Source organism: Notothenia rossii (genome assembly GCF_949606895.1).
Source record: "Notothenia rossii genome assembly, chromosome: 2".
Lineage (NCBI taxonomy): Eukaryota > Metazoa > Chordata > Actinopteri > Perciformes > Nototheniidae > Notothenia > Notothenia rossii.
The window spans coordinates 15,948,560-15,957,151 of NC_136904.1; positions in this window are offsets into that span (position 1 = coordinate 15,948,560).

Consider the following 8,592-nt stretch of genomic DNA (forward strand, 5'->3'; position numbering starts at 1 on the left):
CATCCAGACTGTGGAGCATATGCAGGCCTTCGTCATGTGTTTATTTAAAGGTTGTTCAGGGCCTTGCACGTGTGGGAGGAAGTGTATCTGTGTGATGATGAACCTATTTGATTCCCTTCATGCTTAATCTCTGCTGCCCTCTGTTGGGCAAACACGTTAAGAGAATATTTGCTTTCCAGTGCTACAGAAAAGGTTAACTACTCCTCAGTGAGACTGTCCTGAAGGGGACTAATCATATGTTGCTCTCATGTAAACACAGAGCTAAATCCTCTTAAAGTAGTGTAAATCTTCAAGTTAGGTTATTAAAATGTGCTTCTCATAACCTTCAAAATGGTCTCATCTGTCCAGATGCTCTACAGGTTAGCAGAACAAACCCAGAGTATGAGCCTGCTGCCACAGAGAGGCAATGGCCCCTGTCTCTGGGGCCCAGTCATCAGAGACAGCATCACTGCCTCCATCTGCCTGAAGGACACAATCTCTCTCCTCTATCACCCTCTCACAATCCATCTGCTCTCCTCTTTTACTGTCTGTGTGTGTGTGTGTGTGTGTGTGTGTGTGTGTGTGTGTGTGTGTGTGTGTGTGTGTGTGTGTGTGTGTGTGTGTGTGTGTCAACATGACCATTATCACCATCGGCAGGCCAATCACACACATATGTTGTTGGAAATGGACTGTTATGTATGTTTCTTATAATTTCTTGTTTGCATGTTCCTCAATTTTCTTGCACACACTAATACTTATGTAATGATCTCACCTGCTGTGATGTTGTAGATGCCACAGACATGCCAACATAAATGTATATAGAACAGCACATTTATTTCGGTTTTGCAACAGCATGCAGTTGTTGCAGAGTGTGTATCATAAGTAGTAGGCAATTATTTGCGGTAAATTACAGTGGAAAAAGCAACAGTTGCTAAGTAAAAGAACAGATAATGATTTTTTATGTATTTATTTGAACAAGGACCATGCATACAAAAACATTAATGAGCTAATTTTAGCTAATAGCTCATTTCGATCTGCAGTGCTTATCACCAAAGCAATGTTGGAAACTCTCGATAATGCAGAACTTATATCAGGAATAACGGGGAAATCTATCCTCTTAACAAACTGACCAAATCTTTCCCACAGGGATTCTCTTATCCAGTGAGTGTGAGAACACGTTTTTACCAGGTATGCTTTTCTCACTCCCTGTCTCCCTCTCACTCACTTGCTTTCATCTCTCCATAGACTTCCCTGTTGCCTTGGTGACCTACTACTCCAGCATAGGTGAGACCCCTAGCTCCCCAATTATGTGTCAGGTGATACACCAGTAGATTAACCACCCTGGATCTCTGTATTTATAATTTTGAAAAGCCGATGAGGGGTTAATAGAAACAATTCATCACAGCACCTGTCAAACAGAGCTGACACTTCCGTGCCACGAGGAAGAGGTTTTGGCAGAAGATGAGTGGAGGGCTTATGATTTTGGCGGCCCTGTGTGAGTGTGTGAGAGAAGATGGAGCACGGCTCTTAAATGTCCTCCACTCCATGTTGTTTCAGCTGGGAAGCCTCGGGCAGCGGGGAGAGATCCACAGGGGAGGATTTTAACAAGAAAGACAGACAGACAGACAGACAGACAGACAGGCAGGCAGGCAGGCAGACAGGCAGGCAGACAGACAGACAGACAGACAGACAGACAGACAGACAGACAGACAGACAGACAGGCAGACAGGCAGGCAGACAGGCAGGCAGGCAGACAGGCTGGCAGACAGGCAGACAGGCAGACAGGCAGACAGACAGACAGACAGGCAGACAGGCAGACAGACAGACAGACAGACAGGCAGGCAGACAGACAGGCAGGCAGACAGACAGGCAGACAGGCAGACAGACAGACAGACAGACAGACAGACAGACAGACAGACAGACAGACGGACAGACGGACAGACGGACAGACGGACAGACAGACACATTGATTTTAGGTTAAAAATGAAAGATATATACCTCGTTAATCACTTTAATCTCCAGACAGTTACATTGTGTGGAAACAATAATGACCTCAATCAATCCTGACAGACTGGAACAGGGTGAAATATGAAAGGTGCTCCACACTGACGTCACTATCTTTGTGTTGATGTCATCCTAGCTCAGTGTGTACGTGCCTGTGTTTGATGTGTGAATACAATCCCCAGATGGTTGAACTGGAGCTATGTTGCATTTGGGGCCTCAGCATGTGATAACAGGTGATGTTATGTTTTATGGTTACACACACAAATGAGACTGAAACAGTTGTTGTGACTTGGTTTCAAATGAATTCTCAGGTCATACAGTAGCAGCCTTTCTAAAACAGTAGTTATGGTTCATATTCAGCCACCAGGGCAGGGCTGAATATTATTCATGTATGCATTCAATGGGAACAAAATGATGACGAGAGTTTGTAGCATTCATTTTCTGTAATTGTACATTTATAAGCTGTCTGAAATGGAATGCTTTCAGTTTTGAATGTCTTAGAGCTTACTCATTTTGTAAACAGAACAAAATAGTCTCTGTTACATTGTACCATCTAACAGATTTCAAAACTTGTGTTGGGCAATTTATCTTTGCTGAGGGCAAAAATAGCTCCACAGTCATCGAGTTGATTGATTATAGCACAGAGGAAAGTATGGAATACATTTTTACCTACAGTGAGGGACAACAAGACAGCATGTTCTGTTTTACATCTAAAAGCAATTTGTGGAAATCAGCATGAGAGTTGCTTTGTTCCCTCTAGCTGTACAGGGGCTAAACAAAGGACTGAGGGTATAATCGTCTGCCAGTTATGCATATTTGAATTCGATAATAAAAAGAGTGCCACCAAACGTAACAACTGTTTTTCGTGTGTAAACAGAGCAACCAAACAAGCAACCCTGCTGACTTGCTGACGAGAACATGCTGGCTTTATCCTATTTATCTGCTTCAGTTTAGTGTCCTCTTGTTGCATGCTTACTCACTGTCTTAGTGCTACGACTTGCTGAGACTCTTGAATAGAACACAGCTGTCGTTTATGTCATTAGTTACTCCTGTGATTTCAAGTCAAAATGTTTGCGGTAAAAGAGGAGGACTTTCTCAACTCGTGCCCCCTGAGTGCAGTCTGCCCCTAATGTTTTATTTTGTTCGATTTATTAGTCAGTCTCCATGTACAAAAACATAGTTTGTCAGCAGTCTCTCTGCCTGTCTGATATTTAAAACCAAAATAGAGTTCTTTCTCAGCCTTTTTGAATGTCTGTGCCTTGCTTTTCACATGAACAGTTCTGATTATATACATACAGTAGAGATACAAAAGAAAATAACAATGTTAATGTATTTGTAGTACAATATTGACTTCTTTGATTATGTTTCATAACAGCTCTGGTGGTGTTTGTCTCAGTACTTGCACATTTTGATTATGTATAGGCCTATTAAAAACCAGAGATGCCTTACAGAAAAACACACATCAGAATAGCCTTTGAAACATTCGTTTTACTCTAATCATTGCACATCACACATCAAGAATATATCTAGAAGAATTACAAATTGACAATGCAGAAATCTTGCTCATCATTTTGGAGAACATTTCCTTTATCCATCCAGCCTGACCAACTGATAGATGCCTTTTATATGGCTTTGCACTTAATTCATGGATGTACAGTATACTGTAAACAATGCAACAGAATTACAACATTGTAACAACATAATTCATTTGACCTTGATTTCAAACTCTTTATAATCAAAAATCCAGTGTGCATGTGCACCATGGCACAAATCAAGCGTCCTTTTCTTTGTATTAGCTATATTTATCACAATATAAACATGAATAATATGTACATTACAATGTTTAGTTGATTATTCTGACCTTGCAGCATTATATTTTTCCCACTTTTTAGTTATGAGCTGCTCCCAACATTCATGAATTTCGTTGAACTTATATTCAACATTTCCTAGGACAAGTCTTTTTTAAGAGGCATAATCGTTTGTGTGGCAAATCACATATTATTGCAGCTTCCGTTACAAAGTATTTACTGTTGGTTGCATGCAGTGTGAAAATTGGAGCATACTACCCCATCATAACAATCCGCCATACACTTTGACCCTCTTGCTCATATATCTACTGCACAAGCGATTGGGTCAGAATAGAAAGCATATGGCTCGCAAACAGTAAAATGCAACTGGATGAAGTACACTGATATATTTGGCATACTGCATTTACCATGAATTGGTATTTACTACTTATTTCTCTGGCATATTGAATAGTATGGTGTTCGAATGCAACCTCTAGAATGTAACTGTGATTTGTATGGATGGATAGTTGGTAGTTGATTTTTGATTTTTCGGCCTCATGATGGCAGCAAAGCAACATGATTGTGTTCTTCTCACTGAGCAGGGGGAAATTTAACAAGGAAATAAATTGTAACCTCATCCTCTGAGCCTTTGAGGAGTCTGGTAAAATTGCTGTATAAAAGTGCTCTCATCGGCTTTCCCTACCCTCTGTCTGTCTCTCTCTCTCTCTCTCTCTCTCTCTCTCTCTCTCTCTCTCTCTCTCTCTCTCTCTCTCTCTGTCTTCAGGGGAGGAATTGTAAGGACTGCTGCCTATTAACAAGGGTCTGTGAGAGAGATGTGTTGAAGTGAGGCCAGCGCAGCTCTCCATCTGAAGAATGTGTTGGCATATACAAGGGGCGCCACTCAAATGGAACTTTAATTCATTTACACAAAAACCAGAACAATCGTAAAAAGTCCTCACTGCTGAGAGCTAACCGTTTAGGTAATAAAATCTGGAACATAACTTCCTTTAACCTGAGAATGAGCCTTTTATAGGCTTTTCTTTCAATATATATTGCACCTTGAATGGGAAGATGGCACGTTCTTCTGCGAGTGTGTGTCCGCCTGTGTGCACGGTTGTCTATGTGTGTCAGATGGTCGAGGTGGGCTGTGAATGAGCCTTTGATGTAGCCTGCCAAGTTTCCCCTGTGGACAGCAGCTGTTATGATAAACACACTGTCTAGTAGCAACAGATCCTCCCAAGATGGTTCCCCACCCCTCCTCTCCACTTTCCTCTCCTACTTTCCCTCTCTTTTCTCCCAAGGCTGTGTTTAATGGAAGGGAAATGAAAACAATAGCCCTGTGAGTCGCAGGCCAGCAACCGCTCTGCCAACCTGACAGTAAGAGACCATGAGAGAAAGACTGCGATGTACCAAGCACAGTCCAGACAGTAGTGTTTCACATGGGGTGAATTGAGGAGATTGATTGAGCATGACACTCTATAGTATTTATCTTGCCAACCCCAGATTGATGAGGCCTTTGGGTATTTAACATGCTGGATGTGAAACCAACTTTTATCTTTTTATGTGAGCCGCTTTTTAATGGGAGCCAAATTTTGACCCAGAATAGTATGGAGGGGTCAATACAACAGCAATACTTACTGGAAATGATAACATTTCCATTAGTTGGTCTATTTTTAAAAATAATTTGATACTGTTATCTATTTTTTAAAAGGTGAATGCCTTATTACAGTAGCTTGACTTAGTAGCATGACTACTCAATGTATATTTCAATTTGAAAGTAAATGTTTATGGAAATATTGTCAGATCTAAATAAAATATTTTCAGATTATTTCAAACTCCATGGTCTATTTCAGTTTTTGGGATAGGTATACAGTACACCACCTCCATGATCATGGGATTTTTTTCAGTATCTTTCTTAGATTAAAAGCATGATTATTAGCAACCAGTCTTTTGTCATGCAGACTCAGGCAAAAATAGTTTTAACACAGATCTTGTATTAACAACTATATCTTTGTATAAAATATGACCATTTAAAGAATAAGCACTCCTTAATCATTTTAGGTGTTAATTGTTTCGTGCAAAGTTGCCTAATGACATGCTCAGGTTGGTCATAGAACACCTTTGTGAGGAATGAAAATAAATTAGTCAACGCTTACTTTCCAGCAGTCTAGGCTTACTCATCAGGAAGCTGTCAGGTCTTGTAAAGGGTTGTTGGTTTCCATGATCATTTGCTCTCCGCAGTCATGCACACGTTTTTGAGTGATGGTGAAGGAAGGGTAAGAGAACACACACACACACACACACACACACACACACACACACACACACACACACACACACACACACACACACACACACACACACACACACACACACACACACACACACACACACACACACACACACACACACACACTTGTAGGAATGAGTTTGCCTACTCTGTGACCTTGGGGTGAACTCTCTCTGTCGTTGGCCTGTTGCCCAGCGAGGGACGTGCAGCCCGTTTGGCCCCCCAGTACCTGTCTGACACACTGATTGGGTTACTGACTGTGTGTCGAAGTAAACAGGTACTTCCCCACCTATTCAGGAGCCCAGGCACAGCCGGTCTGTGGAGAGGTACACAAAGATCCTTTTACATTTTCCACTCTCCTGGAAGCCCTGGGTGCCCTGTGTGTGCTAATGCGTACATGTGTGTGTTACTGTGTGCATGCTTGTGTATATGCAAAAACACTTGGAAACCTCTGGGTGTTTTTAGTTAAAGAAGACTCTCTAGGGGGCAACCAGCTGATTTGTTTCCCAGAACAAACACCTCAAACCAACTCCATAAAATATGTGTTTACAAATGTATGAGGTGTGTTGGAATGGTTGATTGAATAAAGACTTATCTTTCCCCAGTGAAGGTTTTGGACACAAACGGAATGTATCTTTGTGGGATATCATGTTGCCTACTTCCCAGCAGATTGCTTCTGTCCAATACCCCCAAACGCACACACCGGTCCACATAGCACTAAAACCCCCCTAAGGCATCAGTCAGTGAGCCAATCCATCATGGGAAGTTTGCGCTGACGTGAAGAAAAGGTAGAAAAAGCAGAGAAAGAAAGAAAAAGAGGTTGGGGTTAGAAAGGGAGAAGATGTAGAGCCCTGATTACAGTGTTGGATGAGGATGAGGAGGCTGGCTGATTGCTGGTGTGAAGGAACATTGGAAACCTGGAGGGAGAAGTTGAGAGTGAGAGGTGAGGTTGGAACAACTGTGTGTGTGTGTGTGTGTGTGTGTGTGTGTGTGTGTGTGTGTGTGTGTGTGTGTGTGTGTGTGTGTGTGTGTGTGTGTGTGTGTGTGTGTGTGTGTGTGTGTGTGTGTGTGTGTGTGTGTGTGTGTGTGTGTGTGTGTGTGTGTGTGTGTGTGTGTGTGTGTGTGTGTGTGTGTGTCCTATTTAGCAGCAACATGGGTGATAACCCTTGCACAGAAATGACTTATAATGTCAGTTCTCTGCAGTGGAAACCTCAGACAAAAGGCTCGAGGATTTATACTGGTCAGAAATCAGTAACACTCAAAAAGGGAGAAACCACAGTACTGTCATGATCTGCTTCCAACAATGGAAGGTTGGTTACATTTCGACACTAGACAGATTGGGAAATCAACATTGTTTGACAGGCCTTACAACAAGTGTTATGTTGTCAGAGGATGAATATCGAGAGTTTGAGAGAGGAATAATAACTTTTGATCAAGTCTTTATGTATATATGTGCTTTAATCAAGGCTTGATGATAGGCGCTGATGCTAGCAGCAACAAATGCGTCCCTAAAGAAATAAAGAAATTGCTGGGTAAACAAAACAAAACATCTCCAATTTATTGATGACCCTTATGAGCTTATGACTTCTAAAGCAAAACCTGGAAAGGTTTCATCTGACTGGAGGGTAATAAAAGCTGGAGAAAAAGGGCAAAGGGTTGAGAGAGGCAAGAGAGGAGATGGTGCCAAAGAAGTTTGAAGGAGTGGAAAAAGAGGGGGAGAGAGAGAGAAAGAGGTTTCCAATGCAGGGCTGTGTGGCTGGCTGTGTGCTCCTGTTCTGCGAGGCGGTCGTGGCTGGCTAAATAAACAATCCTAATTGGCTGTGGAGCCCCACTAGTCTGGGGTTTCACTCGCTTTCATCCTCGGGAAACTGCTGGGAAGCTGTGGGAGAGCTGAGGTGAGGCATCATGATAAACACACGTGTGCTCAATCACACACACACATGAGAACCTGCAGACATCTATGCAGAGACAGGGTGAAACTCAATTAAATGCACATAGGCTGCCTTTTGATTCTGTGCTCTTTCTGTCGTCAGGTAAATGGTGATACATGAGAATTAGCATATATGAGCTGTGGAGACTGTCTTTCCCTGCCTGCAGTTTAGCTCAGAAGAGAGTAATGGTGGCCACCTGCTCCGCACATCTGGAGATGAGCAATGTACCACACGTAAACTTCCTTTTTACATGCAGTAATAGATGCATACTCAGACACATGCACATTCACATTTATTCATATGATTCACACCACATGGAAACACACTGTCAGACAATCACAACGGCGCATTCCTGGATGTAGAGGACACCCAGATCCGTAATGACTAATGTACTCTAATAGTATTACAACATTTACTCCGAGACAACTAAGACACAGAAGACTTTATCCACCATGGTCCATTTACATTTTAGATTCCTTTGCTGAGATGATGATGAAGAAATAGAGAATCTCTTCTTTTGGCAACACAAGCACAAAGTAAAGGACTTTTCAATATGAGAGAAATCTAGTTGAGAGCCATATCCAACTCTGTCAACTTCCAA